Below are 13,845 nucleotides of genomic sequence, written 5' to 3' on the forward strand. Positions count from 1 at the left end.
CAGCGTCTGGCACTTAGTAAGTACTTAACGCATTTCAGTTATTGTTATTATTTACTCAACCAGTATTTATTAAGTGGCTTCTGTGTTCTAATACCGCCACCATTGTAGGTTACCAGGGTTGGAGCAACCACACATACACACACACACACACACACACACACACACACCTCCTTGCCTCCTGCAGCTTACATTCTATGGAGGGAGAGCAACAACAAATACAATAAGAAAAAGTTTTTATTTGTCTTAGTATAAGTAATGAGGATGGCCAAAAATAGAGCATGGAAGGGGGACAGGGAGAGCTGGGACTGGAGGAGGACTTGCAGTTTAAAATGGGGCTGTCAGGGACTTCCCTGGCAGTCCAGTGGTTAGGACTTCGCCTTCCAATGCAGGGGGTGCAGGTTTGATCCCTGGTGGGGAGCTAAGATTCCACATGCCTTGGGGCCAAAAAACCAAAACATAAAACAGAAGCAATACTGTAACAAATTCAATAAAGACTTTCCCCATCAAAATAAAAATCTTTAAAAAGAAAGAAAATAAAATGGGGGCTGTCAGGGAAGGCTTCATTGAAGTGACATCCAGCAAAAACCAGAGGAGCAGAGGGAGCCACCTTCTGGATATCTAGGAGCCATGTGGATGTCTGGAAGTCAAGCATTTGGGCAGAGAGGAGAGTAAGGGTAAAGGCCCAGAGATGGGGTGATGCCCGCCTTCAAGGAATGGCAAAGAGGCCAGGGTAGCAGAAGATGGTGGGCAATGGGGTGAATACTATGAAATGGGGCCAGAGGTGAGGTGTGGAAATAGGTAGACAGCCATGGGGGGCCTTGTAGCCTGGGGAGGGCTTTGGCCTGTATGTGGGCTGATAAGTCATTGGAAGGTTCTGAACAAATGGGTGACCTCATCTGACTTCTGTATTCCAAGCCCCCTCCGGCTGTTGTGAGGAGAATGGACTGCAGGGCAGGGTGAGGCAAGGAGCCCAGGGAGGAGGCCGCTGATGGAATCCGGAGGGGAGATGCAGACGTGCTGAGGGCTTGGACAGGAGGATAAAGGTGCCGACGGTGAGAAGTGGCCAGATTCTGAAGCTATTTTGAAGACAGAGATGATAGTATTTGCTGACAGACCCAATGTGGGCTGTGAGAGAAAGAGGTGTCAAAGACAACTCCAGGGCTTTTAGTCTGAGCAGCTTGCAGGACACAGCTGTCATTCCCTGAGACCTTGAGGATCTGGGGAGGAGAGTGTCAGGGAGGGGAGCGGGATGGGAATCAGGAGTTTGCTTTTGGACCTATTAGTTTTGGATGCCTCTGAGACATTTGGCTGTTGGGTTTCCGGATCTGGACTTCAGCGGTCTGGGCTGGAGATGTAACTCTGGCAGCTTTGAGCCAGCCTCACCCATGACCACACAGGGAGGCTGCGGAGCTCTGCCCAGGACCAGGGCCTGAGTTCTCCGCTCTGCACCTCAAGCGTGGCCTGTGTCCTAGGGAGGCTGCTGCAGCGCCCCCAGCTCCCCATACGGGGGCTCCCAACAGAAGCACCGACCTCCATGCCCGAGGCGGGGTGGGTAACACCCAGGCCTCCTCCCCGCTGTTCACAGGTCATTGCACTGCAGGCCACGGTTACTCACAGAAAACAGGAACAAACCCCAAACCCAGCTACCCATTAACCAAGCCCTGAGTAAGAGCCAAGTGGACAGGCCTCACTTTCTCATCAAAGCTGGCTAGTCCAGGGAAGGCATCTTACATGCCAACCTCAATTAATTAGGTTTGGCCCTGGGTAGTGCTGTCTTAACAGCGGGGAAGGGGTGCATTGATTGATTAGCAATGTCTGCCATGGGGTCAGGATGGGGGAGTAGTTGCTCATGTAGCAGATATTGGTTATTCCTAATTGAGCTTCAAATACTCATAGGCTTTTGCTTGAAAGGGCCTGCTGGGCCACCATGCAGTGTGGTCAGTCAGCCAGCTTCCTGAGATTCTCAGGTTGAGTGAGAAGCTTTCAGTCTTTCCTGAATCAAACGGAAAGAGCACCCAAAGCCAATACTTGTCACTGTTTCACTCATCCCACCAGCTATATAATGAGTGCCTCTCAGCAGCCCTTTTGGTTGAATCAGCGATTCAACTTCACAAACAGAATTTGGGGCCCCGGCGAGGATGTGGCTGGTGACCACAGCCCCACAGATGTCTTTCTTAGTGGACAGGTGACTTCAATGAATGAGAGGGCTGTGGTCTTTTTTTTTTTAAAGCAGAAATACATCTTTCAGCCCTAGGAAGAGGAAGAATTAATTAACTTCTGCTACCTGGATGGAATTTTCTTCCTTAGAGAGTACCTGATATACAACTTAACCTCAGAAGGTTTAGGATTAAGTATATCATGCTAAACCAAGAATTAGAGCTTGAGTATTAATATTTCTGTTTAAAGAGGAAATCTCCATACATTGAGCTTTTTATATAAATATAATTTTAAAAGAACTTAAGGTTAACAATTTTTATAAGTTGGATTTATTAGATTTATAAGAATGAAACTTCAGGAAGGTTTTGTTTCTATCAGATAAGTGAGGTACTGAAAAAGGAAATCAAAGCTATTCATTTACAAATGCACTTGAAAATGTTTGAAGAAGCAAGTGTGTAAAAAGTCCCTTTAGGAGCATTTGCTAAAATCTGCTAGATTCTCAAACATGATTGGTAGGCTAAGTTTTCTTTTGTTTGTTTTGTTGCGGTACGCAGGCCTCTCTGTTGTGGCCTCTCCCGTTGTGGAGCACAGGTTCCGGATGCGCAGGCTCAGCGGCCATGGCTCATGGGCCCAGCCGCTCCGCGGCATGTGGGATCTTCCCGCATCGGGGCACGAACCTGCCTCCCCTGCATCGACAGGCGGACCCTCAACCACTGCGCCACCAGCAAAGCCCCTGTAGGCTACGTTTTAAAGGTTAAGAAAGAACTAGTGCTTTGAATTAGTAACGTTAATGAATAGAAACGAATGGTGTACTCTCAAAATAAACTTGTAAATAGTCTTTTTGCGTTCAAAAACCATCCTCTCAGAAAACAACCCAAATGATCATCAACAGGTGAACGAATCAACAAACTGTGCTCCATCAATGCTCCATCAATGAGTAGAATACTACTCAGCTGTAAAGAGGAAGGAACACCTGACTGACAGAACTTGACGGATCTCTAAAGCATGATGCGAAGTAAAGGAAGCCAGACTGAAAAGGTTATACACTGTATGATTCCATCTATATGAAAATTCTTTTTTTTTTTTTTTTTTTGTTACACGCCTCTCCCGTTGCGGAGCACAGGCTCCGGACGCGCAGGCTCCGGATGCGCAGGCTCAGCGGCCATGGCTCACGGGCCCAGCCGCTCCGCGGCATGTGGGATCTTCCCGGACTGGGGCATGAACCCGTGTCCCCTGCATCGGCAGGCAGACTCTCAACCACTGCGCCACCAGGGAAGCCCATGAAAATTCTTATAAAGGCAAAACTGTAGTGACAGAAAGCAGATCAATGATGGCCAGGGGCTGGGGTAGGAGGAGGTGATTGACTCCAAAGAGGTAAAAGGGAACTTTTTGGGCGACAGAAATGGTCTACATCACAATTATGGTGATTACCTGCATGTGTACATTATCAAGACTCATCGAATTGCACATTTTATTTTATTTTTTTAAATATTTATTTATTTTTGGCCACGTCGGGTCTTAGTTGCGGCACGCGGGATCTTCCTTGTGGCTAGCAGGATCTTTCGTTGCTGTGCACGGGCTTCTCTCTCTAGTTGAGGCGCATGGGTTTAGTTGCCCTGCGGCATGTGGGGTCTTAGTTCCCTGACTAGGGATTGAACCCGCGTTCCCTGCATTGGAAGACGGCTTCTTTACCACCGGACCACCAGGGAAGTCCCGAATTGTACATTTTAAACTGGTGAATTTTATTGTATGTAAATTACACCTCAATACTGTTGATTTTAGAAAGTAATACTATTCTCAGGACTTCCCTGGCTGTCCTGCGGTTGAAACTCTGCGCTTCCACTGCAGGGGACACGGGTTCGAACCCTGGTCAGGGAACTGGGATACTGCACGCCGTGCGGCACAGCCAAAAATAATAATAATAATAATACTATTCTCAAGGTCGCCCCAAACCTCCGTATTCAATGTGAGGAATGAAGTAGGACCATCCTCTTCTGTTTTTGGTTTTTTGTTTATTTTGTTTGTTTTGCTTTTTGCGGATCACCGTCTGCAATGATCTGGGAAGGGGAATGGGGCTGTGAGGAGAGAGGCCAAGTAATAATGTAGTTATCTTGAAAAGCCGGAGAGCCAGCCTGGTGGAGGAGCAGGGTGCCCCCCTCATTTGAGGTTTCTGATTATGAAATAAATCAAATCATGGGCTTTTCTAGTCGGTTGAATGACTCTTTTCTAGCAGGTGTAAGACAGGCAGGAAGTTGGTTGTAACCAAGATTCAGGTTTTGCCTGATGTGTTAATTATCTATTGCTGTGTAACGGTGACCACAAACTTAGCACACTAAACAGTACACACTTATTACCTCATGGTTCTGTGGGTCAGGAATCCTGGCACGGCTTAACTGGGTCCTCTGCTCTGTGTCTTAGGAAGCTGCAATCATGGTGTTGGCCAGGCTCATCTGGAGGCTCTCCTGAGGGAAAATGCACTTTCAACCTCATTCAAGCTGTTGGCAGAATTCATCCTGTGAAGGATGATGGGGCCCTGGTTATTTGTTGGCTGGAGGACGCCCCTGAGGCCCTAGAGACCATACACAGCTCCAAAGTGGCTACTTACTTCATCAAGCCTGAGGGGAGAGCCTCTCCCACCAGTCGGCTAAGACAGACTCCTTTTTTTTAAAAAGTAAGTTGTATCTGACCATGAGAATTGTTTTACAGCTGGAAAGTCCTGCAGTGATCATCCAGTTTAAGCTCAAGGAAATTGAGGTCCACAAAAGTTAACGTATTTAACCATTGGTAGCAAAAATGAAATTAGAATTTAAATTAATTGATTCCTAGTCCAGGGATCTTTTTAACCACACCAAGGTACTTCCTGTATTTGCTTCATTGTTTAAGTGAGAATGATAACCAGTCATTACACACGATTCATAACATGTGAGCAAACACTCTCCTTAATATTGACCAATATTCTGCCATTTTGAGTAATATTTAGCCAGTGTAGACAAAACAATGCCAATAATAATAGTGAGTACCTTCTACTTTCTGGGCATGTAGAATCGTCATTGATCTTCACATAAGACACAGTCTTATACAGATGAATGGGTAAATGGATATATATATGCAATGGAATATTACTCAGCCATAAAAAAGAATGAAATAATGCCATGTGCAGCAACATGCATGGACCTAGGGATTTTCATATTAAGTGAAGTAAGTCAGACAGAGAAAGACAAATTTCATATGATACCACTTATATGTGGAATTTCAAAAAATGATACAAATGAACTCATTTACAAAATAGAAACAGACTCACAGACAACCATAAGAAAACAAACTTATGGTTGCCAAAGGGGAAAGGAGGGGGCAGGAGGGATAATTTAGGAGTTTGGGATTGGCAGATACAAACTACTGTATATAAAATAGATAAACAACAAGGTCCTACTGTGTTGCACAGGGAACTATATTCAATATCTCGTAATGAACTATAATGCAAACAAATTTGAAAAAGATATATAGATATATATAATATATATATCTGAATCACTTTGCTGTACACCAAAAACTAACACAACATTGTAAATCAACTATACTTCAATTAAAAAGTTTTTAAAGGGTGGAAAAAAAACAACAACACAGTCTTATATAAGGTAAGGTAATCATGGGAGTGACCGCCCACCACTTTTGCCACATGATGTAGCTTAAACAAGGGGTGACAATTCTCACATTGGCCATATTCTATTGACTAGAAGCAAGTTGCAGTTTCTGCCTACTCTCAAGGGGCGGGGATTATACAGGAGTGTGGGCACCAGGAGGTGGGGTCACGGGGTCCACTCTAAAGTCTGTCCCCACACCTGGTGACTGCAATGGAGACAGGGATGGGACAAGGAGTAAGGGCGTTTGAAGGGGTGATTTTGGACATGAGGGTCCGTGGGTCCTTAGCTAGGTAAGAAGTGAAGCCAAGCCAGTAAATGACCAAGGGCTGGGGAGGGAGTCGTAGGGTGATTTGAAGATCTTCTTAAGTTTGAGAGTTTTTACCACGGGAAGGTTGAGGAGAGGGAGGTTGGAGGAGAGTATGTAGTGTCTGGAGAATGGGACGTGTGAAATCAGGATTTCCTAGAGGAGCCATTTGGGGGGATGGTAAGTTCTGTGGGAGTGGGCAGTTAGGTGGTGTCAAGGAGGTCCCTGGAAATGGGGAGGTCTAGATGGTCTCCCTGCTCCCACCCTGGCCCTCTTGAGGTCTATTCTTCACTCCATGACTCCTAATGTGTACATGGGATCACGCGTCTCTTCCACACTTAACCCTCCACGCCTTCCTGCCTCACTCAGAGTAAAATCTAACACCCTCCCATGAGCTGCCCCCCACCCCCCTCAGACTTTTATCTCTCACCACTCTCCCCCTGCTGTCCACACTCCAGCTACACTGGCCTCTGGGACCAGCCCTTGATGCTCCTGGCCTGGAACGTCCTGCTCACTGATGGCCTCAAGGCTCCCTCCCTCCCTCTAGTGTCTGTTCAAACTGCTCCCCCTGGCTTTCCCTGTCCATCCTATGTAAAATAGTACCTCTCCCCCATCACTCTCTGTCCTCTCAGCCACCTTATCCTGCTTCCCCATCAAGCATTTCATGTATGTCTTTGTCTGGGTGTTTATCGTCTATCTCCCTCAATGAGAAAGTCAGCTCCAGGAATCTGGGGGTTTGTTTTATCCACTGCTGAATTCCAGCACCTAGATGAGTGCTGGGTACATGGTCAGAGCTCCCTAAGTGTTGTTGTAAAGCCAGACAGAGCAGGTGTCTGTGTCCTGAGGGGTGGCTGAGTTAATCCTGATGGGTCTGAGGCCAAAGCCTTGAGGTGCAAGCCAGGAGCTGTGGTAGAGGCCCGGATACCCCATCTGAGGTCTGGAAGGGGTGACACAGAAGATACAGCGCTTGGTAGGCTGTAGAATCTGACAGTTAAGAGCTATGGTGCTTAATAGCTGTGTTACCTTGGGTAAGTTACTTAATTTCTCTGAGCCTGTTTCCTCACCTGTAAAATGGAGATAATGATAGAACCAAAATCTAAACCATGGAGTTACACAGATAAACCCACACTCTGCATGTAAAGCACGTGGTCCAGGGCCCGCATATAGTGCATGCTTAGTAGTGATCGGATCATGTTATATTACTTCTCTGTGCCTGCTTACAATCTGTGACTTTCCACTACTGTCCAAACAAGCTTTGCCATTTACTATTATTCTGATCTGGGGTGGATCATTTTACCTGAAACGAGATTCAGTTTCTCATCTGCATAATGGAGATAATTCCTGTCCTTGACTCCCTTGACCAAACTGCTGAGAGCTGTAAGTGAGGTGATGCATGTGAAAGCACTTTGAAATGTCATGTTGCTGTACGATGTAAAGGATCATCACTTCTCGTGCTTGTTGACTGGTTCCTTTCAGGGTTGCTGGAGTTGTAGGCAACGAGTGGTTTGTTAATTGTCAGAGGCTCCAACAGAACATCTGGGGTGCCTGGGATGGGGTGTTGCCACACTGGACTTCCTTGAACAGAGCAGTGGAATCCAGATTTTGCCCAAAGGCCTGAGTCAAACCTGAATTTAAATGGCTCCCGGGCTCTGGGCAGCATTGGTCAGCCAGCCAGCTTTCTAAGACTGATGGCCTGAATGACAGTCTTCCTTCTTTTCACTCCTAGGTGAAGCAAAAAAAAAAAGAGTCCAGGGAGCCTGGGTGTCTGTCTTTGGAGACCTAACACCTGGCCCCTTTTCACCTGCCACTGTCAAGTAACTAACAAGGGCATCTCAGCAGCCCTATTCATGAGAGGCTCAACTTTGACAAACAGAACCCACAGCCCTGTGAGGCCCAGAGCTCCTGGGCTGGTTGTGTCCCTGGCAGCTGGGAAGACAAGAAAGCGTGACAAGCGTCTGGGTCAGGGAAGGTGTGAGCATCTGTCAGTGCCTCCCCAGGTGGGAGCCAGGATGGGGAAAGGCCCTCTGGGCACCATGTGATACACAATCCCTTCAGGTAATGCTGATCATCAGTCAGCTTGGGACTCACTGGCCATCCTAGAGCAACAAACCCTCTTTTCTTACACTGTGTTCCCTGGGGGAATTCTCCAGGGAGCTGGGTCCAGTAGATACAACTCCATTCAGGAGTATCCAACCTACCCCTGTATCATCAGAGAGCGATAGGTGGAGCCCCTATACCTGGTTCCTCCAACTCAAAGTAAATTGCCCTCCAGATCATGTACACACACACACACACACACACACACACACACACAAGCTGGGTGGTAGCTACTGATGACTCTGATTCCCACATTCCTCTCAACCTCCCAGGCTGGGAGGCAAGAGTGAAGTGATAGAGACTATCTACCGATACCCATTCACACTCATTTCAGAGAACAGGGCAGAAATGCATTTCCCAGCCTCTTTTGCAGTTTGATGTGGCCACTCATCAAAGATCTCACCAGGGGAATCTGGATGGACTGGACATACATGTGCTACTTCAGGGCCTAGGCTTTAAGTCTGTGGCCATGTCTCCACCAAGTCCTCTTTCCCTTCCTGCTGGCTTGAATCCATGGAGACCTAGTTTAATGGTGCAGGGACAGTGTTCTGGGGAATGGCAGGGAATCATGACGGAAGGAATCTGGAATGTCTGTATTGATTAGAGCTTCTGGCTGACCTGGAATGTACACCAGGCAGTTAGATGAGAGAGAAATAAAATTCTATTTCCTTTACCCACTGAGTTATTGTTGGGCCTCTTTGTTACAGCAGCTGATCTTTGCTCTGACTAGCACAGGGGAGAAGAACGTGGCCAAGCTGAAGGCTTCCCAGGCTAACATGAGAGTCCAGTCCACCAGCCCTGTATGACCTGTCACTGAATGGCTTCGGGTTTGTATTACAAGAGGCAGCTGGGGAAGGAAGCCGTGTACTGTATTGGTTAAGATGGAATCAGAGAGACCTAGGTTTTTTTTTTTTTTGAGACCTAGGTTTTAATTTTGGCTAGGACATTCACTAGCGTCACAAACTCTGGGCGCTTTCACCAACAAATTGAGTATCAATTTCTTCTTCTGTAAAACGGGGATAACAGAACCTACCATTATATGAAATATATATCATCTCATATGATTATATGAGATAATGTAGGTCAAGGGCTTGAAAATGTTTGCTGCTATTAATGAGATCGGGTGATATCCAAACCTGATTTTTCCTGCCCTCTTTCCACAGGAAGGAGGGAAGGAAGCTAATGTCTTGAGTTTTCCACGAAGTCATAAGATATTCAGTGACTCTTGAATGAATTACAGTCATCCCTCAATAACCATGGGGATCGGTTCCAGGACCTCCCATAGATACCAAAATCCATAAATGCTCAAGTCCCTTATATAAAATGGTGTAATAGTTGCATGTAACCTTCCTGCATCCTTCTGTGTGCTTTAAATCATCTCTAGATTACTTATAATACCTAATACAATGTAAGTGCTATGTAAATAGTTGCTGGCTGGGGAAAATTCAAGTTTTGCCTTTTGGAAGTTACTGGAATTAAAAAAAATTGTTTTTGATCCGTGGTTGGTTGAATCTGTGGATACGGAAGCCACAAACACATAGGGCCAACTGCACAAGTTCCTAAGGCTTTCAACACATAAAGTTTCTTAAGTATCTACTATAGGCCCAAGACTGGGATGGGGCTGGAGGACAGACATGCCCTTGTGGAAATTAAGTTCTGCTTCACTTCTCAGAAAGCAGCAGCCTCTTCAGGCTCATAAGCTGGAGTCCAGCTCAATAATGGAACTGAAATTCACCTTGACTAGGAAAGAAATCCTGAGTCTTCACACTTCCTTATGGGGTGCCTGAGCCCCACTGCAGGTGAGTTCAATCATCACCTCTAGGGCCTGGACACTGATATGTCTCAAAAGCATCTAGGTGTTTCCAATGAATAGGTGGCACTGAGTCCAAATACTCTCCTCCCAGTCGTCCACACCACCCCAAACAGGAGTTTCTTAAACAAGGTCTAGACTTGGCATTCACCTGGCAACACTTTCCATGGCTCTCACTGCCTACAGGCTGGAGTCTAAACTCTGCATGACACTCACAACTTGGATCCAGCCTCTTTCCATTAATGACACTAATGGCTAAGATGGACTGAGTGTTTCACTTGACCCAGGCATCGTACCAAGGGCTTTATATGCGCTATCCCATTCACTTGTCACCTAACTTTAGGAGAATATGTCTTGGCCCAGTTTCCTTATTGTAAAATGGGGACATTCTAAGAAAAGCATTTAGCACAGTGTCTGGTGTGTAGCTCAGTTAACAGTAGCTATTACGGCATCATCCCTGTTCTAAAGAGGAGAGGGTTGAGGTTCAGGGGTGTTAAGTAACTCGCCCAAGGCCTCAGCCCTGATAAGTGAACAGAGATGGGGCCTCAACCCAGGAAGTCTGGCTTCAGTGCCCAGACTAGCCTGCCTTTCGCTCTGCCACTGAAGGCCAGTGCTCACCTCAGGCCAACTTCCAGAGCTGCCCTTGACGACGTCCCCCCACCCCCACCCCGGCAGTTAGAACGCCTCCCTTCGTCCTCCTCCGGGAAGGCTTCCTTCCAGCACTCTCTTCCCCCATGACCCCCCTAGGCAGAGGCTGATACCCCTCAGCCTTCTCAACAGACCTCTCTCTCCACTCTCATCCCACCCAACTGTCACTTAGACAGAGGGTGCACCCCCTCAGGGGGACAGAGTCCTCCTCACCTCTGGCTCTGCCATGCCTGGCCTGGCACGGAGCAGACCTCTGCGAAGGTTGCCTGGGTTTGTTGCAAGCCAAATCCATGGGGGAGAGCTGGGCCAAGAGTGGAGAACAAGACCTTCTGGCAGGGACGGCCCGCCTGTTCTCAGCTGTCAGCGTGCACTCCAGAGCAAGCACACTCGTGCTTTTCTTTGGCCAGAATCCCTTCACCATCTGCCAGGACTTCCAGGCCCCTGGCCCTGGCTCTCACTTTGCTCTCCAGCCCCCCCCTAAAGTTGGCCAGCAGGAGATTCACCCCTAGAGGAGCGTGTACCATCCAACAACACGAGTCTAGAAGATTCCTCACCTCCCCCAGTTCATTTATTCAACAAATATATATTGAACCCTGACGTTGAGCCCATGGCTGGCACTGGATACAGGGTGGAGTGCAAACCAGGCATGGTCCCTGGCCTCACGGAGCTTACGTGCTGGTGGGGGAGCAACCAGCAAGTAAATACACAAATGGATGTGCAATGGTCATTTCCATATGAGAACAACAACAAAAAGATAGAGGACGTTGAGATAGATTCAAGCCCAGTAGTCAGGGAAGGCCTCTCTGAGGAGGTGGCATTTATGCCAAGGCCTGAGGGCATGAAGAGCTCAGCCTGCAAAGGGCAGAGGAAGAGCATTCTGGGCAAAGGACACAGCATGTGCAAAGTCCTGGAGGTGGGAATGAGGTTGGAATGTGGAAGAAATGAAGGAAGGCCAGGGCGGCAGAAGCACAGGGAACAAGATTGGGATTGGCAAGAAAAGAGCTGGAAGTGAGTTTGCGACCAGATGAGGAAGAGCTTGGATTTTATCCTTAGAATAATAGGGTAAGGATTTTAAACCAGAGTTGATATGATACGGTTTGCGTGTTTAAAGCTCTCTCTGGTTGTGTTGAGAACTGATTGGCAAAGCAGGAAGGAAGCAAAGCGACCTTTTGGAGGGCAGTGATCTGGGGAGAAGTGATGTGGCCAGACCAGGGTGAAGGCTGTGGGATCAGAGAGAAGTAGATGGACTCCAGAGATATTTAAGAAGTAGAACCTTGCAGAGGTTTCCAGAAGAGCTAAAGAAAAAAAAAACTTTATTGAATGTCTGCGACAACCCCAGTGATGGGGTGGGAGTCAGGGGCACCAGAAAGGCTTGGGAATATAAACAAACATATGAGTTCTCAACCACAGAAACCAATACACACAGTCACCTTTCCCCGCACAATCTCTCAGGGAGAATGAACCTAAGAGCAACTAAGATGCTCAAAGTTCTGGGCCATTTCCCCCTCATTCAACGGTGTCAACTGGTTCTTTTGGAGTTGGGTATTTGAAATATGAAAATGTGTTTCCCACCGTCCCGCCATGAGTAATGTTGGATTCTTGGGCTAGGGAGTGGTCAAACTGCAGGACTGGAAAACTGCCCTGGTATCTTGGGAGCAGTGAGGCACCACCTGCAGTGGCCAGGGAGGGGGAGAGTGCAGGGGAGCAGGGGGAGGGGAAAGTACAGGGGAGGAGGGGGAGGGGGAGAGTGCAGGGGAGGAGGGAGAGGAGGAGTATGCAGGGGAGGGGGAGGGGGAGAGGGAGAGGGGAGGGGGAGGGGGAGAGGGGAGGGGGAGGGGAGAGTGCAGGGGAGGGGGAGGGGGAGAGGGGAGGGGAGGTGCAGGGGAGGAGGGGGAGGGGAGAGTGCAGGGGAGGAGGGGGAGGGGTGGGGAGCACCGTTCTTCCCGCCCCTTGTGAAAACAGTGAAGTTGGTCTTTGCCTTCTGCCACCTCCCTCTGCCCCCCCTCCCAAATCCTGGGAGCCTGCTGACTGCCTTCCCTCCCTCGCTATTTCCCTCTATCTCTGTCTACCTCAGGAGCACTCCTGGCCAGTGACCCACTCCCTGAAATGACACCTCCTCCCTGCTGGACACGCAGATGGGTCCAGGAGGAGAGCAATATCTGATCCAACGACCTCACACTGAGGAGTAAAAGAACGACTTTAGTTCTTTATCCCTCCTTGAGGAATTTGCCTTCTCAAAAGAGCTTTCTGGGTCATTTAAATGATCTCTGCCCTCCTACCCACTTCTCTGAAAGGGCCCTTTTTCCCCAGGGCTTTTGCAGACTCTACTTTTTGAGCTCATGGAGTCTCCTCAATTCAGCCTCTGGGGAGGGCAGTTCCATCAAAGGACGGGAGTGGGAGACTCTTCCAGGGGTGACATCAGAAGCATTTAATAACCAGTGCAGAATAAGCACCAACGACTTGCCAGCTGGAGGGCCCCACGGCCTTGGGTCGGCCGGGCATTAACCAGCACGGGGTCCTGGGAGAAAAGCCATGTGGTGGGAACACTCAGGGAAAGCAGGTTTTGTCAGTGAGCACAGAAGTGTTTCTACATTTTAACAACCATCTGGCAGCACTGGGCCAGCTGTGTGTCGCTTCTGGTCTGCCCCTGTCTTGTCCAGTTCCTGCTGCTCCACTGGGAAAGGTCTCTGGGCCATTAGTTCCCTCTGTTAGAGGGAAAGTGGCCTGGGCTGAAGCTGGGTAACGCCATGCATGGCCTTTGAGCGGAGCCAGCCGCATGGAATCCCGGGTGAACAGGATCTCAGGCCCTCGACCCACTGTGTGACCTTGAAGGGCTGAGCCGCCTCTGACTGTCCTTCCTCTCGCCCCTCCTCGCAGTTATTTTCGTCCAGCCTGACAGCCCTTGGCGGTCCCCGCAGTCTGGGCCCCGTGAGTCGGATGCAAAACAGGCAGCACAAACGTCTGGTGCTGAATCCCAAGAGGATTCCTCTCGGGGCGCCATCACGTGGGAACATGGCCTTCCGCACTGTGCATCTGACGGGACTACAGGCCTGGAGGACGGTGACCGTGTGGTAGGCAGGGACCTGGGTTCTCTGTGGCTCAAGCCTGGCTCCTGTCTGGGGACGCTGTCCGAGGCCTGGTGGTGAGTACACCCTGTCACGGAGCCCAGAGACCTCCCAGCTGTGTGC

This window comes from Phocoena phocoena, chromosome 1, assembly GCF_963924675.1.
Source record: "Phocoena phocoena chromosome 1, mPhoPho1.1, whole genome shotgun sequence".
NCBI lineage: Eukaryota > Metazoa > Chordata > Mammalia > Artiodactyla > Phocoenidae > Phocoena > Phocoena phocoena.